The sequence below is a fragment of the Balaenoptera ricei genome, chromosome 16, assembly GCF_028023285.1.
Source record: "Balaenoptera ricei isolate mBalRic1 chromosome 16, mBalRic1.hap2, whole genome shotgun sequence".
Classification (NCBI taxonomy): Eukaryota; Metazoa; Chordata; class Mammalia; order Artiodactyla; family Balaenopteridae; genus Balaenoptera; species Balaenoptera ricei.
In genome coordinates this window covers 60,426,797-60,440,584 of record NC_082654.1, presented here as the reverse complement: position 1 = coordinate 60,440,584, position 13,788 = coordinate 60,426,797, and the positions used below count along the sequence as shown (strand labels likewise).

The following is a 13,788-nucleotide window of genomic DNA, read 5'->3' as shown; positions in this document are numbered from 1 at the left end:
AAACACAGTTTGCTGTGTCCCTCCCACACTTTCTCTTTCAGTAGGTCTGGGATAGGACCAAGAATTTGCATTTTTAGGAAGTTCCAGGTGATACTGAAGCTGCTGATTTGAGAATTACACTTTGAGAACTGCTGTCCTATATCAGTGTTAAATATGCATTTTAGTCAGTTTTCTTATTTTAAAAATTATATCAAATCATGTAACAATAACAGCCAGAAGACAAGTAATGTATAAGTGATATCTGTAAAATAAGATAATTAACATCCAAAGCTTCTAATGTCCTGAAGCTTTCATATCTAGCAGTAAGGGCTATCTGTACCTTTTTGACTTCTTGTGCTACTGTTATGAGTGGATAGATAGTAATCTGGCAGCAATCAGGGTTGGCTTCAGCAATAAAGAAATTATTCAAGTCTAAAAGCAATCCTCTCCTTTCGACATGCTGGAAGCACCTAAGAAGAAAATGTCAGAGTCAATATAAGTGCATTTACTGACAGTTTAGCTCTTTTCTATGTCACAGAAAATGGTTTGAAATTTGGCTTTTATCAAAAACAGAAACACTGACCACTCAGAATGATAAAGCAATAGCTTTCAGCTTAGTCATTTTCCATTTATAAAGTAATACTTTTATAGAAATAAGCAATGGTTTATTTTTGCATAGTTGCATTTTCTCCATTTTTGAGCTCAGATTTAAAACAACTGTGTCCAGCAGTAAGGGAGAGAAATCACTACTTTGCATTACATTAAGTAACAACTAAAAGACCACTTCAAGATAAAATATGATCCAAAAGAACAACCATCTCAGTGTAGTTTCTTACAGATCACTTGTGTTCTCTATTCCTTCTCTTTCAGAGCCTGGTTTATGTATTTCATAAACTTTTCCATCTTAGACAGAATTTTGTATTTGTTAATTTTTCACTATATCCTCAATTAATTAGTTACATGAATCACAAGTTATAAGTATAAGTTGCATTTGTGGCTCACTAAGAGTTGTCAATTTCTGGATAAAAGGGACACCCTCCCTCAGAATATCCTTTCAGACCTTTTTTAAAGTACAACTTTGATATGTACATGTTTTTTATGTTATTTATTGCTTCCAAAATTATTTTAAAAATCATCAAAATGAGACAGTGTTGAAAAGTAGAAATATTTTCTTTAATGAAAATATATTTAAGTTTATCCATATTCAAATATCTTGTTTAATACTCAAAATTTGTTCTTCACACTTGTTTAAAACTATTATAAAGGTAAGTGTCCTTTGGATTGTACCTTTGTGTTTGTATCATGAAAGAGTCAACTGAGAAAAGCAGTCAAACAAATAATGTGAAAGTTGTTACCACCACAGCATGAATGTACAATTGTATTAACTTTAATCCACAGGAAAAAAAATCAGATATGGAAACAAGAAAAACGTCCATAGCCAGATAGATAAACACACTGTGGTATATCCATGCAATGCAATATTATTCGACCATAAAAAGGAATAAATCTACTATGTACTACAGTATGAATGAACTTCAAAAATATTATGCTAAGTGAAAGAAGCCAGGCATAAAAGATCACATAATATATGATTCCATTTATTTGAAATATCCAGAATAGGTAAATCCACAGAAACAGAAAACAGATTGGTAGTTGCCAGGAGCTAGGGGCAATGTGGAGTAACTTCTTAATGGCTATGGGGTTTCTTTTTGGGGGTGATGAAAATGCTTTTGAACTAGATAGAGGTGATGGTTGTACAACATTATGAATATGACCACATGACATGAAATTGTTCACCGTAAAATGATTAGTTTTGTTTTATGTAAATTTCACCTCAATTGGGAAAAAAAAATAGTTAACTTAAAACCTAACTGAATTCCACAATTTTTGAGATGGAGGGGCTTCTCAAGATCATCCACCCATTCTCCTGTCATGAAGAAACTGAAGTTCATCAAGATTAAATATATCACTCAAGTATTTCAAGGTAGCTTGTCCAAAACCTAGACCAGCATTTGAAATCCTGAATTTCTAGTCCAGTCACTTTTTTTTTAAGCTATGACATGCTGCTCTATTATCTGCTACTATTTTAGATATTTTAGGGGAAATACTACTCCAGTTGTCATTATACATAAAAATAACAACAAAGAAACATAGCTTCATTTGTGCCACTTATTAAAAATGCAGGAACAGCAGGTGTTTGTTTCAATAATTTGCCAAAAAGCAGGCCAGAGCTTGAGTTAAAAGAGGATTCTCTGCAATACATCAAAGAAGGCATATATTTTAATTCTAGTCCACAGTTGTCTGGTTTGTGAACCCTGTGGTTCTACCATGATAATGATTCATTTCTGAAAGTTCAAAAAAGTCTTAAAAGGGACTTCCCTGGCCGTCCAGTGGTTAAGACTCAGTGTTTCCAATGCAGGGGATGTGGGTTTGAGCCCTGCTCAGGGAACTAAGATGTCACATGCCACGTGTGGTGGCCACAAAAAAAAAAAAAAAAAAGTCTTCAAAAAATTGGTTAGCTTTCTACCACTTGGCAATTTTTGTTTCTCCAACAGAGAAGAACACTCAGGGTATAAAAATTATATGTGTTTCTGCCTAGCTTATGGCGACTAGAGGGTCTGTTTTCAACAGTTACCTCAGAGGCACCTAGGGAGAAGCATTGAGTGGGGTTGAGGGGTGGAGGTAGAGAGCAGCAACTACGAAAACAAGATAACTTGTATCCCTTGGAAATTGAGTCTTCTACTCAAGTGTAAGTAACTTGTGTTGATTTAGTGCTAGCCTCAAAATAGTCTGTGTTCTTATTTCAGGGGAGGACATGAGGAAATATAATTACAGTTTACTCTTGAGCAATGTGGGAGTTTAGTGGTGCCAACCCATGTAGTCAAAAACCTGCATATAATCAACTATACTCCAATAAAAAATTTTTTTTAAAAACCTGCATATCACTTTACGATCAACCCTCCACATGCATGCATATGTATCCATGGATTCAACCAACTGGGGATCATGCAGTACTTTCACATGTATTTATTGGGAAAAAATCCACGTATAAGTTGATCTGTGCTGTTAAAACTCTTGTTGTTCAAGGATCAACTGTATATTGTTTTCTCCGCTCTAAGCCCACTTTGACATTCAATTTCTTCATGCTCTTTATTCTTTTAAGGAAGCTAACTGTCATTATACTATATTGGTTTTCCTGTTAATTTTTCTCTTCAATATTCCTTTTATCTGAGTGGTATTTTTATTTGGTAGTATGTATTTCCTTCTTTTCCTTCAGTTCATGGGTCAGCAGAATATGTCACCTGGGCCAGATTTGGCTCACTGACTGTTCTTGTGAATAAAGTTTTATTGGAACACAGTCATGCTCATGCTTTTATGTATTGTATATACCCACTTTAGTACTAAAACAGCAGAGTTGGGTGGTTGCAGTAGAGATCATATGACCCACAAATCTAAAATACCTACTATTGGGCCTTTAACAGAAAACATTTGGCAATCTTTGCTTTTGTTGTCCAAGTGGAAGGTGAAGAACAGATTCTACAGAGTGAATAAATATGGCCCGCAAAGGAGAGGATATAGGGAAATATAGAATTTGTGCTTAAGCTAGCTAGAAGCTCTGTGTGGTCAGTGTAAAAGTTTCTTGAAGGTGGATCATCAGAGAAAATGTAGACAAGATAGATTACTGTCATAATTACAGGGTTTTTGATGCCATGTCAGGAATTTGAGATGTATTGTTTAGGAAATGAGCCATTTAAGGTTTTTGAGCAAAGGAACTTAGCCAAAACAGGAAACTGTTGCAGTAATGTTTACAAGGCAAATGAGGGTTGTATTAATGGAAGATTAATACTAATGTTGTATACATATTAATGGGAAAGAGTATAGTTGTAAGAATTTCTAAAGATGTAATTGATAGGACATTTGATTTGGGGACAAAGAGTTAATAATTCTTAGATTCAAACTTCATTGAGCAGGACACAAAATTGTTTGTACATATTTGGGAAGTGAAGAACTAATTTTTATGGAAGGTTTAAGTTAATGGAGAGAGGTTATAACATTATATAGGATAAGAAACAAATTAAAATTGTTTACTAGGTATCAGCATTACCAAAGTTGTTAGGGCATCCCAGCCAAAGGCAGTTTTTCATTGGCCATATTTTACCTTCAGGGTATCCCATTGCTATCATCTAATTGGGGTCCATCTCTTCATAAAATCCTCTTACCTCTGCTCTCCAGAATGCCACCCTTATACTCTGATTTACTTCTGTTGTCTCATGCAGAGTAAATTACTGACATTTTCTAAATACTCTGAATCATGCCCAAGAAGGGCTTTAGGTCTCTCAAATAAAAACGCTTATCACAGTATTTTCTTCAACTAGAGCCACAGTTCCCAGACTGTACACTGAGACACCCCACGGTCCTGCAACAAACTCACAAGAGTTCCATAGGGTATTTTATATATCAGGGTAATGCATATCTTCAATATCAGATTGTGATGCATTCCTTTGGGATGATGTCCTATCTTTGGGAATGGTTGCTGTGATTAAAAAAAAAAAATCCTGAAAATCAGTGCAGAACAGGAAATGAGGGTTGCACTATTCAGTTAGAATCCAAGGCTTGAAGAGTTGTGCAGTGCCCATCATCAGCACCATATCCCATTAGTAAGCGTTGTGGTGATTTTTGAATGAAGTAAAAAAAATTTTTTTTCAATTTATATACATTATTTTTTCAAACCAGGTATTAAGTTGTTAAGATTATCAGTACTTACTAAGTGGTTCAGACCTGACTGTTACAAAAAATAGAACTGTTAGGTATCTCTTAGGGCACCATGTTAAAGTTACTTATTCACTAAGGGTGCTGTGAACTGAGAAAGTTCAGATTCTTTGAGCTAGAGAGTTATCCAACTCTAAAATAAATATACTCTTCCTTTAACATGTGAAAATGCAGCAGTCCTTTTTTTTTTTTTTTTCCCCCAAAATAGCATTTCATGGAGTCACAGATGTAGAAAACAAACATAGGGTTACCAGGGGGGAAAGGGGGGAGGGATAAATTGGGAGATTGGGATTGACATATACACACTACTATATATAAGATAGATAACTAATAAGGACCTACTGTATAGCACAGGGAACTCTACTCAATACTCTGTAATGACCTATATGGGAAAAGAATCTAAAAAAGTGGATATATATATATACATGTATAACTGATTCACTTTACACCTGAAACTAACAAAACATTGTAAATCAACTATACTCCAATAAAAATTAAAAAAGAAAAGAAAAATAACAAAAACAAAATAGCATTTCAGTTACATGGGAATTTATGTAGAATCTCAATAAGAATTTAATCAGATATTTTTAAATTATCTGTACACTGTACACTGCTCTTTGTGCTGTAACAAACATAAAAATAAAAAGTACTCTTGCCCTTAAGGTTACAGTGAAGTTTGGGAGGTAAGACAAATGCAAGTTGCTTATATTAATAAAATAAATACCCTTGGTTATTTATTTCATAATACATATTACGGAAGTTCGGAGAAGAACGAGTACATCTGTTGGTGGGAATGCAGTAAGACTTTGTGGGATGAAAGTTCGATTTTAAGTGGACCTTGATGGAGGGGTGAAATTCCAACAGGTGGAGGTAGTGGATATTTCAGATAGAAGAAACAACATAAAGACTCAGAAGATTTATTTGGGGGGAAGCAAATCATTCTGTATCACTGAAGCAAGGACATACATTGTAGAGTAATAGAGGTTACAGCTGGTATGCTCTGTACATTGGAGTACTGTTGTGGAGAGCTTTGAATGCTGGGGTGTGAGGCATTTGGATTTAATTTACTAGTAAAAGAAGAGTGATTAGGGTGATTAATCTGTCGGCAGGATATAGGATGATTAAATCAAGGAGAGAGAGGAGACAGGGAGAGCTTTTGGAAAGGGAATGATGGATCTTGTTTTATGTATTTGTATTTCAAAGGAAATACCAAGCTCTATATTCAAGTTAAAAAGCATAATTTTGATAAGCATTAGAACTAAGAGCTATAACATAGAACTCAACATTAATGGAAAAACAAAACGTTCTAATGCTCTTGATATTACTACAGAAATAATGTTAATACAGTGTTAATATGTATGGAGTGCATGCTACGTACCAGGCATTGTATTAAGCATTCATTTAATTTTCGCACCAACCTTAATAGCCATTACTATTCCCATTTTTTTAGATGAGAACAATGAGACGTAGGGAAGTTACATAGCACAAGTCATGTATCTAATAAGTACCAAGACTGGCAAAACTGTTAAAAATAAGTATACTAGTTTGTTTAAACTCTGTGGTGCTGAGAATTGAGTGAATCCATCTCAGATCCTGACGGATTATTATTATTTGGCTTAGGTATGGCTCCTCTCTTACTATTTTAGTTTTTCCTATCATTCCTGATCCCTAATCCTATTCTTCTCCCCACCATGGGTACTCCAGTGTGTTTGATATGTGTCCTGCATCCTTGAAAAGTGTATCATGATGTTTTAGGTATGCGCACATGTGTGTACATTATACATAACATATAAAAGGATGAACTATATACAATATGATGTATATGTTTCTAATATATTACTTTAAATCTTTATATAATAGTGTGCATTCATCACATTTTCCATATCTTTTCCCCTAGAAATAGACTCCCAGAATGCCTCACACTCCCTTTTACTTTCAGCAAAGCTGTGATAAATATCCTCTTGTATGACCCCTAAAACCCATCTTCTTTCTACTATGTCTTGCTGCCTCCTATTACATGCTTTTTGAGGTGTTTATTTCGGATGGAAGAAAAGCTGACATCTATGTTCATGGTATAGGTAAGATTGCAGGTTTTTTAATCCTGAAAAAGATTAAAATATATGTGGAATAGGTGATTTCATTGATGCTTCCAAAAGGAGCCACACAGGCAGGAAGATCTAGATGAATTATCCTGTTCCATTGATGCATTATGTTCAGTTAGTGGTAACATAAGCATTACAGCATCACTAGTATATTTGTTCTGGCTTTCTTCTTGTAGTATTCTTTTGCTGTCATTGCTATGAAGTAGTGCATATCGTAACATTGTAATAGTAAACAATTTATACATTATCTTAATGTTTGTCAAAGTCATTTTCCTTACAAGCAAATAGGAAGTATGTTTTATAATAATTCACATTTGGGGCTTCCCTGGTGGCACAGTGGTTAAGAATCGCCTGCCAATGCAGGAGACACAGGTTCAAGCCCTGGTCCGGGAAGATCCTGCATGCCACGGAATGATTAAGCCCATGTGCCACAACTGCTGAGCCTGCGCTCTGGAGCCCGTGAGCCACAACTGCTGAAGCCCGCATGCCTAGAGCCTGTGCTCTGCAACAAGAGAAGCCACCGCGATGAGAAGCCCGCAAACCTCAACAAAGAGTAGCCCATGCTCACCGCAAGTAGAGAAAGCCCACACACAGCAACAAAGACCCAACGCAGCCAAAAAAAAAAAAAATTCATATTTGATCCTCACACTCCTACAAGGAAATAGATTTTATACTCTATGAGAGATTTGCAAAACATGTAGGACTCATTAAAGGGAAGAAAACTTGCTATATGGTTTTTGTATTTGTTATTTTTGGCTTCTAATTTATTCTTTCTCTCGACCCGTTGTCTTGACTAGTATTACTATGGCACCTTCGTTATGGCATGGAAAACATACTAATTATGTTCTTTAGAATAGACAACTGTGGTACATCTTGAGATACACCATCTGGTACTCTCAGCCATCCCTCATCAGTGATAGTCTAGGTTTAGTGGGGTTCTCTAGTTGTCCAAATATTTTCCTGTTACTATACATTCTTCTTTATTTTCTCTTTTGCCTCTATGAATAGTGGTTTATATTTACTAAAGTCACTTCATATTTAGTTTGTTCCTTTTTAAGCCGTCTATCTACTTGAAGAAATAATAGACTTACTCCCAGCTCTTGATCTGTTCTTACTCTTGTTTTTTGAACTAAACTTCTCACTATTTATAAACATCTTTTCTTTGAACAGAGATTTAATTCAAGTGAACAAAATATTTTTATCTTTTAAATAATTTTTATCAGAGAGTAATCAAACCACTTCACTGAAATTTGAAAAATAAAAATATTAAAATTATCCATAATTTTTCTACTGAAATTTAACCATTTTTGCTTTTGGTATATTCTCTCCCAGTTTTCTTTTCCTATTGATATGATATAGTTTATAACAATATTTTGTACATACTACTTGTATATCTTATGTTTCATTTAACATTTGTGTATTATAAACATTTTCCACTTTGCCACTTAGTTTTAATAATCATCACTTTTATTATCTTCAAAGTATTCTCTAGAATAGCACTATCCAATGGAAATATAAAACAAGCCACATAAACAATTTTAAATTTTCTAGTAGCAACATTAAAAAAGTAAAAAGAAACAGCTAAAGTTAATGTTAACAATATATTTTATTTAACTTCAGATATCTAAAATAATCCTCACTTCAACATGTAATCATATAAAATTAATTATATTTTAACATTCTTTTTTTATACTAAGTCTTTGAAATTGGTGTCTGTTTTACATTTATAACACAGCTCAGTCACTAAATTGTCAACAGTCAAAATGAAGTGTAGCCTACCAAAACAATAAAATTGTGTTTAGCAGAAAAATATTTTACATTCCTTCCATTTTGAATTTTTTTTCAATTAAATTAAATTAAAATTCAGTTCCACAGTCACACTAACCACATTCCATGTGCTCATTGGCTACATGTGGCTTTTTACATTTAAATTACAATTAAATAAAATTTGAAATTCAGGTTTTCAGTTGCACTAGCCACATTTTAAATGATCAATAGCCAGGGACTTCCCTGGCGGTCCAGTGGTGAAGACTCTGCACTTCCAATGCAGGGGGTGTGGGTTTAATCCCTGGTTGGGAAACTAAGATCCCACATGCCATGTGGCACGGACAAAAAAAAAGAAACAAACAATAGCTCCCACCTCTTAAAGACCATAGATATGTGAAAAAGAAAGATAGGCTGTAAAGTGTTTACCACAGTGCCTGGCATAAGGAAACACCCAATAAATGCAGAGCTATAAATAAGTAAAGAATTTATAAATAATAAATATTTTTTAAAAAAATAAATAAATGATCAGTAGCCAGATTTAGAACGGGTATATATGCCAATTCTTACTTGACTATTTATTCTTCTATTATTGAATATATTGTTCCTAGGTTTTCAGTCAGATAAATAGTATACTGATATGTTCCTAAATGAATATTTTCCATATTTTGGATTATTTCCTTAAGGTAGACTCTCAGAAGTCTATTCATATTGGGTCAAAGAATATGAATTTGTTTATAGCTCCTCGTGTGTATTTTCAACTTATTTTCTGGAAAAAGTGTCAGTTTCACTCCCCATCAGTGGTATTAATATATTAATTTCACCAACCTTTCTTCATCATCAAGTTACTACCACGTTTCTTTTTTTTATATTTTATGTATTTTACTTTTTTAACTGAAATATAGTTGATTTACAATATTACATTAGTTTCAGGTGTACAACATAGTGATTCTATATTTTAATAGATTATACTTTGTTTAAAGTTACTACAAAACAATGGCAGTATTTCCCTGTGATGTACAATATGTACTTGCCTATATATTTTATACATAGTAGATTGTATCTCTTAATCCCATATCCCTGTCTTGCCCCCTTCCATTTCCCCACCAGTAATCACTGTTGTGTTTTTATATCTGCAAGTCTGTTTTGTTATTACATTCATTTTATTTTTTAGATTCCATATATAAGTGATAACATAGAATATTTGTCTTTCTCTGTCTGACTTATTTCACTAAGTATAATTCTCACTTGGTCTGTCCACATTGTTGCAAATGGCAGAATTTCATTCCTTTTTATGGCTGAGTAATCTTCTTTATCCATTCATCAGTTGATGGACACTTAGGTTGCTTTCATATCTTAGCTATTGTAAATAATGCTGCTGTGAACATTGGGGTGCATTTATCTTTTTGAATTAGTGTTTTTGTTTTCTTTGGATATATATCCAGCTCTGGAATTGCAGGGTCATATGGTAATTGTATTTTTAGTTTTTTGAGGAACCTCCATACTGTTTTCCATAGTGGCTGTACTAATTTACATTCCCACCAACAGTATACAAGTCTTCCTTTCCTCCACATCCTTGCCAATATTTGTTATTTGTAGACTTTTTGATGATAGCCATATTGACAGATGTGAGGTGATATCTCACTGTGGTTTCGATTTGCACTTCTCTAATAATTTGCAGTATTGAGCATCTTTTCATGTGCCTGTAGGTCTGTATATCTTCATTAGAAAAATGTCTGTTCACATCTTCTGCCCATTTTTTAAATCGGATTGCTTATCTTTTTGATATTGAGCTGTATGAGCTCTTTATATAACATTTTGGATATTAACCCCTTATCAGTAATATCATTTGCAAACTTCTTCCATTCAGTAGGTTGTCTTTCTGTTTTGTCAATGGTTTCCTTTGCTGTATTAAAGCTTTTTAGTTAATTCCCATTTGTTTACTTCTGCTTTTATTTCCTTTTCTTTAGGAGACAAACCCAAAAAATATTGCAGTGATTTATGTCAAAGAGTATTCTGCCTTTGTTTTTCTCTAGGAGTTTTATGGTATCCAGTCTTACATTTAGGTTAATCTGTTTTGAGTTTATTTTTGTATACAGTGTTAGAGTATGTTCTAATTTCATTCTTTTACATGTAGCTGTCCAGTTTTCCCAGCACCACTCATTGAAGAGACTGTCTTTTCTCCACTGTATATTCTTGCCTCCTTTGTCATAGGTTAATTAACCATAAGTGTGTGGGTTTCTTTCTGGGCCCTCTATGCTGTTCCATTGATCTATGTGTCTCTTTTTGTGCTGGTGCCATACTGTTGATGACTGTAGCTTTGTAGTATAGTCTGAAGACAGGGATCATGATTCCTCCTGCTCTCTTCTTCTTTCTCAAGATTGCTTTGGCAATTTGGGGTCTTTTGTAGTTCCATATAAATTTTAGGATTATTTGTTCTAGTTCTGTGGAAAGTGCCTTGGGTTGTTTGACAGAGATTGCAATGAATCTGTAGATTGCTTTGGGTAGTATGGGCATTTTGACGATTTTAATTATTCTAATCCATGAGCACAGACTATCTTTCCATTTTTTTGTATTATCTTCAGTTTCCTTCATCAGTGTTTTATAGTTTTCAGAGTGTAGGTCTTTTACCTCCTTGGTTAAGTTTATTCCTGGGTATTTTGTTTTTGATGTGATTTGAAATGAGCAGTTTCTTTTCTTTTCTTTTCTTTTAGTATTTTAAATATTTCAATTACTTACATTCCCCCATGTTTAAACTACCCTGAGAAATCCTCAGAGTGGCTGAATGACAAATCTACATACTTGAGATTTCCAAGCTTTAAGTCTGGCTCTGATAAAAATGGTTCTTCGGCTCTGTCTTGGTCTTTCCCCTTTCCTCCTACTCCTGCCTTTTTTTTCTGTTTCAGTTTCCATTTTAGTGGATAAAATTGTCTCACTTCACCCTCAATTCTGATTAATATTATCCAATCTCTAAGTGTTAGACTCTCCTTTGCTTTTCGTTGGTCCTAGGGCCAAAGAGTAGCAGGGCTAACTCTTGTATCTACTGAGATCCCTATTTTGAAAATTACAAGACTTTTGTTGATAATATAGAGTATTTTTCTAAACTACAGGTCTATAAACTATTGGCCTGTTTTTATTACAAACCTGTTACTTGAAAAAAAAATTTTTTTATAATAGTGTTGTTTTGGTGATATGATGGTCTGGAACGTGTGGCCTAGCAAAGGGTATAAATCTAGAAAGAAAAATTATGGTTGGCATCAATTTTAAGTCTTTACACTCTAAGAGAGCACAAATCCTAAATTGTTTAAATACTAAATATTTACTTAAAGAAAAACAAGAAACCATTCAAAAATGGAATTAATTTAAATTGTGAATTTGCCTCAATTAAAAGCTGATGTTTTTTTGTGTATTCTTTGTAAAATTAAGAAAATGGAAGTTCTACTGTCCACATCACAATCCTCTTATGTTGCATTTTAAAGTAAAACACACATACAACATACACACATTTGGAATGAGGCCAGATTTAGACTCTGGGGCATACTGTTCTGTACCTTAAATTACAATCAGATGTATTTTAGCACAGATCAAATTTTCAGTCTGAAGTTGGTGAGAAGCCTAATTATTTGACCAGGTTACTATTTATGTAGACCGTTCTATGGCTGTCTGTGGTTAATCCACAGCTGGCAGAATGCTAGCTCTGGGAGGTTTTTATTTCATGCTGAAACAGTTTGGGGAGAAATAGGGGGAGGGGGGAGCTTTAAACTCTCCTCATTAAATGAAAGACTAAAAAGCAAGTACATACATATTACTATGGAGACAAGATGCTATAGAAACTGTTCATTTTAATTCTCCAAGTGACATAAATAGCAAAGCAGCTTGGATGCTCATAGTTTGCAAGTGACATGGTATTTGGTTTAAAAAGTAAGATGAAAACATTAAATGATGTTACCTAAGACTAAGACTTGTTTCCTTTTAGAACAGTTGAATATTGGTAAAGAATTAATGGTTTAGAATTTTTAAATGATGAGAAAATTTTATGTTACTGTGATAGGAAAATGTTTTTATTAGAATTTCATTAGCAATACTTTAGTAAGAGACAATTATAGTATAAAATTCTCTTAATATTTCAGAATTTGTAAGGGCAAGAAACCCTTCAAAGGTGGATCCCAGTACACATGACTCCTGCCAGAAAATTAATTTTTTAGTGTTCTTTTAATATTCATTTTGAAGTTTGAAAATAATAGAAAAAAAATCTTGTTTCTCTTTAAACTCTTTGAGTTTGCAAGATAGAAGTGGTTAGTCCCTCAGTTATAAGTGAATATTTCAATAGCTCTTTTGTAACTTTTAAAAGTTTCCTTTACACTTTGATGGTTATTTCTAACATAAGGTAGCTCTTCTCCTCTTCTCGTTCCCATTTCCCGACTTCCTCTGGTTCCTTGCTCTAATTATCCTCCCTCTCTTGCTTCTTCATTCTTCTGTTTCTCCAGTAGATCCTTCATTGAAGAGCAGAAATGCTCAAACTTTCCCTGTTCTTAAAAACAACTCTCCTACTCCCCTTCTCCCACTAAAAGTATCTTTTTGCTCTTTTCTTCTCTGTTATCTACTAAAACTAGGGTAATTATCTCTGGAGTCACTTGAATTCAAACTCCATCACACATAAGCTGTAGGACCTGGGAAACCTTTCTTAACTTTCCTATCTTGCCTTCTTTATTCATAAAAAGAGAATAATAACAGTATCCACCTCATAGGTTTATGTAAGGGAAAAATGATAACTAAGTTGATATACATAGAGCTTTTAGTATAGTGCCTGGATTGTAAGAATTGCTCAGTGAATTTTAGATGATTCTATTATTATTCACTGATAAAACTCCCCAAATAATTTATCTTTACCCTTACTTTCTCACCATTCTTTTTTTAAACAACTATCTGTTTCTACCTTCATACCTTAAGTACTTTCTCCTAACCATCAAATCCTGTGATTTTGGCTCAGTCCTTTCCTCTCTACCCATTGATAGCTTCGGTGCCTTAAAGTATCTTCTTAAAGTTTCCCTTGTTGGGTTTCTCTCTCATGGCTTCTGTTCTTCTTGTGTACCTTCCTCTTGTACTCTGGTTTTTTCCTTTCCTCTGTCCCCTGATTTTGGTTCTTCTCCATTCTGTCCTTTGCCCTCTTCTT

The 13,788-nt window shown here is 34.0% G+C and overlaps 1 protein-coding gene across 3 annotated transcripts in view; it reads left to right on the top strand.

Annotated features, from left to right (window-relative positions):
- The window catches only part of ADK (adenosine kinase), a 511,842-nt gene that overhangs the window by 345,500 nt on the left and 152,554 nt on the right, over positions 1-13,788 (top strand). The gene's annotated exons all lie outside the window — the stretch shown is intronic.